This window comes from Haliaeetus leucocephalus, unplaced genomic scaffold (assembly GCF_000737465.1).
Source record: "Haliaeetus leucocephalus isolate CR32 unplaced genomic scaffold, Haliaeetus_leucocephalus-4.0 Scaffold495, whole genome shotgun sequence".
Taxonomy (NCBI): Eukaryota; Metazoa; Chordata; class Aves; order Accipitriformes; family Accipitridae; genus Haliaeetus; species Haliaeetus leucocephalus.
Window position 1 is genome coordinate 3,145,574 of NW_010972931.1, and position 12,301 is coordinate 3,157,874.

The 12,301-nt window shown below is 41.8% G+C and overlaps 1 protein-coding gene across 1 annotated transcript in view; it reads right to left on the minus strand.

Annotated features, from left to right (window-relative positions):
• Window positions 1-12,301, minus strand: part of RASA3 (RAS p21 protein activator 3) — a 94,241-nt gene that overhangs the window by 44,976 nt on the left and 36,964 nt on the right. The window lies entirely within an intron of this gene.

Sequence of the window (12,301 nt, forward strand, 5' to 3'; positions counted from 1 at the left end):
CTTAACTTACCCAGGGGTTTCCCACCTAGCTGGTGAGTAAGGATTTCCTCCAAAGTGCTGAGTATAGCCAAACCAAACTACTATCCCAGGTTGGCCATAGACAGTAATATGTTAAATAAGAATTCAGACATGCCGGTAAGCGACCTGAACAGATAGAAATCTGTAACAACTGCAGAGCATGAAGTACAGCAGGTTGGAGGAAAGCAGCTAAATCTCATGCCACAACACACTTGAACCACAGGGCACAATAACCCCGACCTCTTGGGCAAAGGGAATGCATCAGCTGAGAGTCTGGATCAAATCTCAACAACTTTTGGGTGGCGGGAGTACACACAGGAAGAGAAGACAAGGGAATGAGATGGTTTTAAAAAAAAAAAAAAACCAAAAAAAACCATGGCACCAACAGAATGAAAACCCAGCCAGCTTCTTCTCATCCCTACCCAGTCCAAGTATAATGATTTCTCTACTAAATAAATCCTTGAAGACTCTTTCACGTATATTCTCACATTATATATTTAATTAGATCTGTTATGTAGCAAATACACCTTTCTAAATGGGGGAAAAAAAAAAAAAGCCCTCACAGTTTAAAAAGAAAAGACGTAATTATTTGTGGACCTAGAAAACAATCAAAGGTGCCTTCAAACACTACATGGAGGCTACAACCTTCTGTATTGGGCATGCCTTGGCACACCTGAGGTAGGTGGAACTTTTAATGCTTTAAAAACACAACTTGAAACAACTCAGAACAACTTTTGATTACATTTATGTGAATAATCAGATGATCTGGGATCTTGATTAACAGTACTTATTATTAAAGGGCAGTGATATTTCCTACACATGCAATACTTTCATTAAGGAATTCAAATGAAGCTGATTGATCACTACTACTGAAACCTGATGACAGTTAAGTTGCCAACTGAGTCCCAAAGTAATGCTGATGCATTGAATTCATTTTGATAAGAGAACTGGGCTAAGGTTATACAAATTGTGTCACAGTTAACGTGAAAATGCTCTCCAATTAGAATTCAAGAAATAATATTAATAACTTTATGATGTCTAGATTTATATAACTAAAAAGATGTTAACATATCTCATTGTTATTACAGACAATGCAGTAATCAAGCAGGGGAGGTTAAAAAAAAAATTATAAAAAGTACCACACAGTAACAGGTATTTAACAGTAAAAATCAAGGCATTATATCCTCAAAAACTATGTTTTATTAAAAAATGAAGTACAAAAGTGTTCAATCCAAATCAGCATTCAGATACACCAAGTTTATGAAAGGCAAGAAGCAGAACTGCGGAGTCTTCTTTAGTTATCCAAACAGCAACATGATCAGGCTTGTTAGAATTTCATTTACCTAACTTTTTTTACACTAAGGCAGATAGAGCTATTCATTCCAAGAAGCACAAACATCATAGGCATTAAAAAAAGCATGTTTTGTAATACTCCTTCCCATGAAATTAACTGAAAAATCCTCCTCAGTGTCTCTGACTTGGCAAGAGGAGAGATCAAACAAGATTCATGAACCATTCATTTGAAAAACAGCTGTCACAGGATGGTGACTTGCCTACTTTGAATCGTTTCTCTAGTCCTACAAGGCCACTAACTTCATTGTGACACTTGATTATGCTAAAATCACTAAAGTGGGTACTGAAACATCTCACATGTAAGACAATACACGTGCAGCTTTTCAAAGCTATTCGGAGCTGGTGTTACACTTCCATTGATCAACTGCTGTCCCTTCTACTTATCAGTACTGGCTATACGGTTATGACAGTGCGCTTAGCTCCTGCTACAGCCTCTCCCTTACAAGCTTCAGCAAAGAAAGGGACCATCTCTCCTGGAGACGTGCTATAGTGTTCTGTGTCTAGAGGATCACACTGTGAATATAATACAGAAATTGCAGGAAGGATGTTTTGGGGCCATTCTGTGGAAACACCAAAGAAAGCTGGTCCCGCAGACAAAACCTTCCATTAGCACTGAAACCTTCTTAACAAAGCATCATCCTCTGCAACACCACAACTGTAAAGCACCAGACTCTGAAGACTCTCTACAATTTTTAAGACATTAGGAAAATACCCACCTGGAATGATCCTGCCTGATGCTTTCTCCTCTAAAAACATATCAACATACTGTCTTACAGGTAGTGTTTCAGAAAAAAAACCACCGAACATTAAATTATTTAGACTTTTCTGAGTGATGGCCTACTACTGAGCCATCACAGACCAATACCCAGAAGGTGCCTGGAGAAGAAGGTACAGACTTTTAATGGAATACAAAATACCTCGACCAGCTGGATGGGATAAAGCACCAGATGAGATTTCCTGCACAATGAGAGCACAGCACAATGGTAAACCTGGTACCCTACCAGGAGCAAAGCATTACAAATATTGTGAACAGTTTCCGCTGGCACACTGTCCCATTTTACTTTCTACCCTGAAAGGTCATGTCCTAGGTTCAGCTAAAACCTGTGATATCCCAGCCAAAGAAGGCTCTGCTTCACCAAGGGGTGGTTATACTGTTGTTTGTACAGCACTAAGAGCACTGGTGATGGGGGAAAAGAAAAAAAAAAAAGCAAAGTAAGTGCTCTTTTAAAAAAGTTTTTAGTGTCTTGTCACTTTAGATCTTCTTAGGGAAAAGCAAGATGCAAATTAAGGGCATGGTCAGGTAGGCATTCTGGTATAACCAGCTCTAATTAGTAGCCCACATCAGCTTTATAATTCCTATAATTCCAGTTATGGCACAAATAGTTCATACTTGCATTAAGTTTCTCCTCATATTTTTGGACCAAAAGGGATAATTGGGATCACATAGTCTGGCCTCTTAAGACAGTGATGAAAGCTCTCACCTAGTCAAGTTGCGCAATGAATTCTTGATGTCTACTATATCTCCAGAGCACCTTCTTGAAAGAAATTGAGGCTTAACTCAAAGGACTCATAATGATTAAAATATCCTTACAATGCTCTGCAGGTAACTGTTCACTGATTAATGATCATGACTAAAGAGAAAAAAAAAAAAAAAAAAAAAAAGAGAGAAGGGTTTTACTACTTGTTTCCCACTAGATTAGCCTTTAGCTTCCAACCATTGGGTACCACTGCAGTAAGAATAAGTAACCATGCAGTCAGGACTCTCCTCTGAATATCGTGCATACTGTGGTTTCATCACTTTGATTTACGCAAGAAAAATTTCAAACACGCTCGCTTTGAGACACATTTATCAAGTCTTCAATTCTTCCTGTAGCTCTTCTATGAACCCTTCTGAGTTTAACGTCATCCTTTTTAGCCTGGTCTCCTAAAGATACAGGCTTATGAGAAAATCCTTTCTGCCTACATTTGGCAATCAATTTCCCACTGATGATTATTTTGAAGGAGTTGGCGATTTCCACAAAATTTGAAAAAGTGGTAGAGATCTCAAAAGATACTCCAGCTCTGCAACTTCTGTTAAACCCAATGGCTGGGTAGAAAAGAGAGCACCACTGGATGTCCCCAGGGAGGAAAGGGCTGCCCATGGCAGCTCAGCGATTCTCTGTAGCCTTTGACTCAACAGTACATAAATAGCAAGAGTCGGCCATCGCACGGTGCCTCCTCTTACCAACACGATGTTTAGGCTAGCAGGGCAGGGAACTGGACAATACGGCAGTGGCTGTCAAACAACTAAAAGGGTAACACCATGTGCATCCAGTACATCTGCAGCTGTATAGAGTCTGGCTGAATTCTTGCTTCTGTTTGAAGCTTGTATGAAATTACAAAACCATCAGCTTGGAAGCAAGTCAACTGTAAAATGAGTTAAAATTAATTGCAGACACTACTGCCTCCAAAAGCATGGCCTCCTTGCCAATTTCTTTGCTTGTTATAATGGTATCTTGTATTTTCTTTCAAAATAGTTCCCTTTTTTCTTTATATTTGAGAGAACAAAATGATTAAAGGAGGAGCCTTGTACAGTGGGAAGTAAAAGAGTGGGACAGTGAAAGTGACTGATCTCAAAGTGGTATTAAATTACAAATGTATGTTAAAAGACTTTTAATCTTTCCCACTCACGAGTGCTTTGTATGTTACAAATACATAATTAGCAACACAGATGAAATATTTCACAATCAGCTCTTATTGAAAATGCCAGAAAATGGCATTCAAGGTCTACTGTAGATACCAGGTGATTTTAACACTGTGAACTCTGTAAAGAACTTGGTCATAGTACATAAGCAGTTGCGCCCCTGGTACAATAATGCACCCAGAAACGTGAACATGATTTCTAGCTCATCCAGATGGAGTAGGGAATGAGATACTTTCTCATTATTGCCACATACACTGTCAGACTTCTTGCAATAACTTCCTCTCAACAAATAGTTCTGTGAACAATAGAGTTAATGAAGGGTGTGTCCTATGCATTGTGTCCCATGTCTTTACTCTCCTTATATTTGCAAAAACCCCTAACTTCAACACCTGCGGCCCTGTGACTTCCCTTTTACCCTCCAGCTTCCCCTATTCCTATCATACCTTGATGCCCCCAGTTCCCTGTTCTGCTACCTAAATATCACCTTGGCAAGTGTTGCTCTTAGAGCAACAGATGAAAAACTTGCAGAGGGAAGTGTGATTTGTAAGTTGTGTCCCATCACATTGCTCCTTTAGAAGGTTCACCACCATTGGTTTGGGATGGTGCCTGCCACAGAAGCTGTAGGAATTCCAACAGTCTTTCAGAATGAAACGGCATATAAATTTACCTTTGTATTGTACTAAATACCATGTACTTCAAAGAGCCTTTTGATATAGGTCATGTTGCAAGACAGGTAACTAATTTTTTCTAGGGCCCTACCTCAAAACATAATTGAACTGCTCCCATCACCATTAAAGGACATCAGTGAAGTAAAAACTGCAGACATCTGGGGTACTGTCAGCACATCCAAGGTGCTAACAATTCACAATTCCCAAAATCCATGCATCTCTTATAAATATGGATACTACAGGAATGCTCTCTAATGCCCCCAAACCACCCTAACACTGTGACTTCAAGCACATTTAGAAGTCATTTATCAAAAGGATTTATGCTTGAATAATTTACCTCCATTTATAATCCCAGACTATGTTTACTCCATGTAAAACAGGAAGTACCCTCACATTATTTAAAGTGGCTCTTACTGTTGAAACAGACTGATCTAGAAGAGTTACAATCCAGTCTTGAATTACAAACTCAGTTTTATATGTATTCCAGAGAGTCATGTGATGACGATTCAATATCAAAATGGTGAGCACTTTAAAACATGTTCTGCTGGAGGTGGACCACTGCCAAAGGGTCTAATTTGAAGAAGTTGCTCTTGATTAGGAATACAGATAAGAAGATACTTGTGATTTGACTAAACAAAGAATTTCATGAACAGAGGAGAAGCACTGAAGAAACACTGAATACAAAACCAAAGAAGGGTGAAACAAGCTTCATTTGGAGGGAAACATGGCAGCAGGAGGAGATAGTATTTATAGATATGGGGAGTGAGCAAACTAAACTTGATTTATGCTACAGAACAGTCAAGAGAAGTTTTGGTGGGGATGGAGAAGCTAAGGGGAGAACTACTCAGATGGCAGGCAATGTAACCTCAATGCTACCAGAGCTGGAGGAAGGCAAAAAAAAAGATGTACTATGCTAAAGCCTTGGACAGAGATACATATCCATTCCTTCTCTTCCCCTCCCTACTCCCCAAAACCCACAGTATTGCAGCACTACATGATAAAAATACCAGATACTATGTGATTTAATCTCTGAGCAATTTTCCCCCACCAGTTTGTTATGAAACACATACAAGATTAAAAGCATGACCAAGATGCAATCCTGCAGGAAAAGGCGCAGCTTGATGCAGGGTATGCTCTGTACAGAAAGGAGATTGTGACACATTGTAATGGATGCTTGAGTTTATTGAAAATGAAGCCTTGAAACCACCTTATGCCCTCATTAGCATTCCCCACCAGCAACAAACAGAAGTCAAAATTTTTCAAAATACTGTGCAGGGATCTGATTGACGCGTACATTAAACTGTCCTGCTTGCAGCCAGCAATACTTCCCCCCACAACTGATTCAGCTCCTATTTCAGGCAGGAAAATAAGCTTCATTTGACCCTGAAGCGCGTTCAAAGCTGGCTGTATGTCTCTGCGATAGAGTAGAAACTTCTCTAAAGCAACACATAAACATATGTTCCCCAAACCTGGAAGGAGCAAACCCAAGAGGCAGGGTGGCTCAGGGACCCATTTTGAATGTAGGCAAAGAGCACAGAGCTGTAACGTCACAGTAAGAGCACCCACTGCCAGCTCTGGCCTCAGGCTACTTCCAGACTCAACAGGAGCTGCAGCCTTGCACCAGGCCAACATACCCTAAAGAGCCTGAGACTGCTGCTTCACACAGTAACAAATTAGTGTCATCAGCACACTGCCTCCATGAGGGAACATCTCCTGGTTCCCGCTGACTTTTTTGCAGAACACCACCTCTAATTTGGAAAAGGAAAATACAGTATGGCACACCACACTCAAGAGAGGAGCAAACCCTGCTCTACACCACCACCAAGTAACCAGAGTCCACCCAACACCACCACCACCTACTAAAGAAAACTGTAATACTATGAGAGATTAAAGAAATTGCATCAAACTAATGGGTCCCAGTGTTTTCTGCATTAAAATGGAATTCAGAAAAAAAATACATCACAAAACAGCACAGAGAAGCATTATTTAAAACTTTGCTGGCTACCCTTCCTGCACTCCCGCTTTCCACTCTTATCAGCATCAGAGACAGAGCCATGACAGCTGACAAAATTTGGTCTTCAGCATCATAGATACAATATACCCACGCATTTCCAAGTTCTCTCTGTAATCCAATCATTTAGACAGTTTCTTTACCTATTCTTGGGATCTGATGAAGACAGTTATCTACAGGAAAGTAAACGAGCTCCAACAAACAAGAAAAGCAGGAAACAAGCTAGTTAAAGGAAAATTCTCAAAGATGATTAATTTTACACAAAAGCATCTAAATATATTCCATGATTGAAGGACTAGCTGCACTCTTGTAGTTTTTCAAGATGTCTCCAAATGTAATCACAGGTGACAACAGCAAACCTTCACCAGACAAAATGGGATTATTCTTTCCTCTTAGATTAGGATGCAGACTGCTGATCCACAAGCAGTGGGGAAAAAAAAAAAACAACAAAAACAAAGGACAAGCAAAACATAGAGGCTGACCCTCTAAAATTTTCAAAATGGAGCATAATTTACCTCAACCTTAGAAACATCACACTGCGTAAGAGAAATGTGAACAGTTACATAAAGTCAGACTGATTTAGGCCAATGGTTGCCAACCTGTGAGCAATGTGCTGCCCAGGCCACTTTCCAGCAAAGCTCACGGACAAGGAAATTCAAATCTATAATGTGAGCAATCAGAGGGGAAGGTCAGATGCTGCCCACTGCATGCTCTGTGCTCTATTCACATGGCAGAGAAGGCTGGGGAACCACCACCAACCCCCAGCACTCCCACCCCTAAGCAGAGACCTTCTGCTTTAACCACACTTGACAAATGACACCTTCCTCCTTACCTCCCTCCTCCTCTTCAGAAGGGCTTTTGAAGCTCTTAAATGCCCACAGCTCAGTCACTGTTCTCTTAATGACCCCTGAAGTGTTTATCTTAGGGATGTCGTATCTACTTATTGTTTCCTTTCCTGCTTGCTCTTGCAAACAGCCCATTTAACTTTGTTCCACATGGTCAGAACACATCTTGCAGACCTCTCGAGAGTTGCACAGCATTTAAGTTTAATTCATAAATTAATGCAGAGCAGCCACATCTTCCACACCAGAGCTACAAATGCTTCATTTATCAAATAAAATTTCAGTATTGCTAACGTATTTGTAGACTCACGAAGCGCTTACGGGAAAACTGTGTTACTACATATGAAAGACAGCAATGGCTACTAAACCACATACGTTATTATTTAGATACATAGATTTACTGGGGGTGGGGGAAACAGAGAATAAGGGGGGGGGGGGGGTCTCCAAAGCAGATGTTTCCAAGCTTTTTTTAAACCTAAGAGACAAGACATAAGACTACACTTGAAGGAGCAGCTGGGGACACTGAATAAATACAGACATTTAAATGTGACTAATTACATACACATGCTGGAATTCTCAAAGGAAGATCAGGGAGCAAGGCTCCCAGCTCACGCTGACTTTCAACAGGAGTTCAGTGGTCTGTTCCTTCAGGCATGCTGGAAGTCAGATGTCATCTTGCTAAATACAGAACACTGCTTCTAAAAGTTGCCTCTGGTAGCTTAACCACAGCGAAGCCTACAGATTTCTACAAAGCTATCTGCAGGAGCCCTCCTCTTTATTAAATAAACACGAATGCATGTATCTGCTGATCCTAGCCTATGTTGCTCTGTGAGATGAAAGACGGCTGGACCAGCCCAGAGGCCTTAAAGCCTCTGGGGAACCACCTTTCTGTGCTAAACACAATTGTGCTGCACAGAACCTACTCTAACAGTGGTGGGGAAAGGTTTACAAAAGGTCTAGAGCTCCCTTCCGAGTACTTCTGTTGTGAAGCAGGAAGGAGATCTGTATACGGGAAGTGGTAGCTCAAAAAAATGTAGGGAGAAGCACGTGCCATTGTTTTTCAGATGTATTCATGGAATATGGGTACACACATTCCATTCGTGACTTAGTTCAAACATTTCAACCTGGTACGCCTGCAGAAAGAGCATCCTTCCCCAGTCCCTGCTACTCATTTTCCTTCCTCTGCATTACAGAAAAATAATAGTGCAGTTTCTAGGATGCACAGGATTAAGGCCTGATTCAGCTTAAGAAACATGAGGGGAAGAAAAATAAAAATACACCATTGCTCAAGCAGCTGCCAGGAGCTGTGTGTCAGCACAAAGGGGTGGGTATGGACATAAGCAGCAGGAAGCATGGGAAAGTCTTGACCGCTTCTTTCCATGGCCTTAGTACCTTAAATGTTCATAAAATTACGGACAGATTCCTGGCAGGTGACAAACCACTTGACAAACAAGAGATGGCCTTCACTTTACAGCCAATGGAAGGTGAGGCCAGATGTTGGCAGCCACAAGCAGCAGCTGACCGTGCAGAGGGCCAGGAAGGCTGTGGCTGTGAAGAGCGTGGAGGAAGAGAACATGACATCTTTTGTGAGTGAAGGACAGAGAGGGGAGAAGCCAGAACCTACTGAATGAGACTTACTTTTTCCTAGAACTCAAGATGACTCACTACGTGGCACAACAGTCGTTAGTACAAATGCAGTTACACGAAGGCACCAGGCCATAAAGTCCATACATGTTGTCTTTTATCTGACAAACACTTGGGCAAAGGTCTGTGCTCAGCAGGCTGTAGGTCTGCTCTCTCTGTATGATGTGAACGTGCAATTTATCAAGAGCCTGCATCCCGAGTCCTGTAACAGGGACATGAGAGACTTACGGAGACCCAGCTGACAACTGTGTCCAAGCCAGTCACTCGGACCATCAGGTTTCGCAGCAGTTTCACAGAGGGAGCCCACAAGTAGCAAAGTGTTCCCAGAAGGAGCGTGCAAAAGTGAGAGTTGTGGTTCTTACAGAGGATGACAGCAGGAGCTGCCGGGGGACACAAGAAGTCTGAGTGTGGTGCCCACATCTTTATTGTCAATGTAACTTTTAAAGCCACTAATGCCTCTCCTTGTAATCTCTTTTGCAGAGATTCAGTCCGGGAGATTGTGCTGTAGCAGCTGGCAGAGACTAGGGCCTCTGTAGGGCTCTGATGAAGCACAACAGCTTAGTGGTTTAGAGCTAAATGAAAGTATTGAATGCTTCCTAAGGAGAAGCTATTAGGTAACAGTTTTTAAACTAATTTTTTGCTTCCTCTGCAGAGGCTAAGGAACCTCACATGCCTTTTGCATTTTAAAATAAACTACTACTAAATGTTCAAGAGCTCAGCACTTCATTTTAATTTGCCCTTCCATTCAGATGAATTTTCCCATCCACTTGTCCAGCTGACTGTTCACTGTGCTCCACGGGACTGCAGGCTGGCTCAGCAAGGCCCCAGCTGCTTTCGAGGCTTTCTGGAATGCAGAGGTGGCAGCAGTGTGAACAGACTCAGAGGGCACACTGGTGAAGACCTATGGGTAAGCTGTAAAACTGAGCTTTATTTATTTTCTGGATAGGTAAAAAAGTTTCCTAACTAGGCCTAGTCTTCATTCAGCCTGCATAAATGTCTTTGAAAACAAGCACTGTTCTGGGGCTTAAAAAAGCATGCATCTCTAAGGTATTTTTAAACAGCTGCCCAGTGGAAGCAGCTTTTGTTCTCATTGCAAACCTGAACTGTTTAACCAGTTGTATCTATGAGGCCATTTGCAGGGTAGCGTTTATCTTTGCAGCTAAGAGCTCCATTAAGAAAAATTTAAAAAAAAAAAATTTTTTTTAAACTTAAAGAAAGGAAGTCAAGGAAGTTCACAAGACAAGAGTTAGATTCATCAGAAAGTCTGTTTTTAAGATTAAGTAATTCTAGGTTCTTGCTCATGGTTTTACAGCCTTGTCTTACTTGCTCACTGCAACAAATTTGTGAGCTGTCCACAAGAAAATCAGTTATCTTCACAAAACTCGATCAGAAGCTGCACTCCTGTAATACACCATCTCTGCTTTTCACTCATGAACTACCTATAACAAAGGTTCTGCCTCCCCTACCTTTGCTGCTCTTCCCACTGGCAAATTCAAGCTACACAGACATTTAGTTGAGCGTTGCTTAATTACCGCACACTTTCCTTACATGCCAAAGCACTAGAACCAAACTATCCATGAACAAACCTGAACAAGATTGTGGAAAAACATTAAGAGCTGCAGTTTGCTGTATACCTTCCTAAAGCAAACAGTGTGGCATGAAGAAAATGCTGGATGACGTTCTGAAGTGCTTTTTATTCCCCCAATATAATCATTCCCCTTTCTTTTTCTTCATCCTGCCCTTTTTCTTTCTCACTCGTAAGACACATTGCCATGAAAAACTGCACCAACGGAACTACACACTCTAGAAACTTTAATTTTCCAATTCCCTTATCTAAACTGCTAAGCTCTACTCTCACTTACCACCGAAATAACAAATAGCCATGGAAACTAGCCAGAGGCAGAGTGCCCAGGTCAGCTACAGAAGAGAAGACGACAATGGGAAAAGACGCTTTCAGCAGCCAAAAGCTTGCTTGGGCTCTGATTTTCAAGTTTTGTTTCTAAGAGCCAAGGGCTGGATTTGAATCAAGATAAACTTCTATTTCCACCTCTCCCGCAAAGCTGTAGGACCTACAGCAATACAAATAACACTTCAACAAAAGATGCCAGCCTAGGACTTTGTAGATGCAGGTTTGAACCCTGGTTTCTCAGAATGCCTGTGACCGTCATCACTCGGTCATGTTCAAACTGCACAATGGAAAATGACACAGTGAGAGTCCTCAGGTAGTCGTTAAAGGAAGGCTGGGCCCTCCAGGTGCTGTACAGCTATACTGACATAGCAACTTCTGTTCTGAAAGAGGTACAGCTGTGTTCCAGTGGCACTGTGCCCTGGTTAATAAGTTCGCTGGAGCTCAGAGCCTACGCAGCAACTTGCACCAGGCTATCCCTATTATTCACTCTGCCTCATCACAGCAAACTGCAAAGAGAATGATTTCAAATGCACCCACTCGCAGAGCTCCGGTAGGGCCTGGATGGCTAGAGGGTAATATGCACAGGCATGCAAGATCACACACCCCAGCACATCCCTCACATCAACAGTGTGCCTAGAAGGATGGAGGTCAACCACATGGCTCACCTGCATTTATTAACAGGTCCTAGATGTAGAGACCACCATGACAGCTTATTAACAAAGGCTTAGCAAAGGCTGTAAAACAAAATGATGTCAAATACTGGTCTGAAACTAGGGCTGGTCAGAACTTTCCTCGCAGAGCTTTTTTTTCTATTGACACCATTGCCAAATACCTAGAAGTGTATGACGCTAACACTCTGATTTTGACAGCTCTTCTGCCAGACAGAGAACACAAAGCAGATTCCTGACAGAAGCCAACCAGCTCTGCCACTGCTCCTGAAGTAGCCACCTGAAACGCTTTGGTGTGGTCAGAGAGCAATGGTCTTCCAGACTCCTCCTCAGAGGAAGGCGAAATCTTGACTCCCATCTGAGTCCTGCGGCTTCTAGGTTTCAGTTCATTTGAGTGAGATTGGATGGCTGATTCTGAGACTGCTTTAATAACTGATGGCAGACTTTTGTTTGTTAAGTCTGCTTTGTAACGCTCTGTCATCACACAAGTTGCGCTACAAATTTG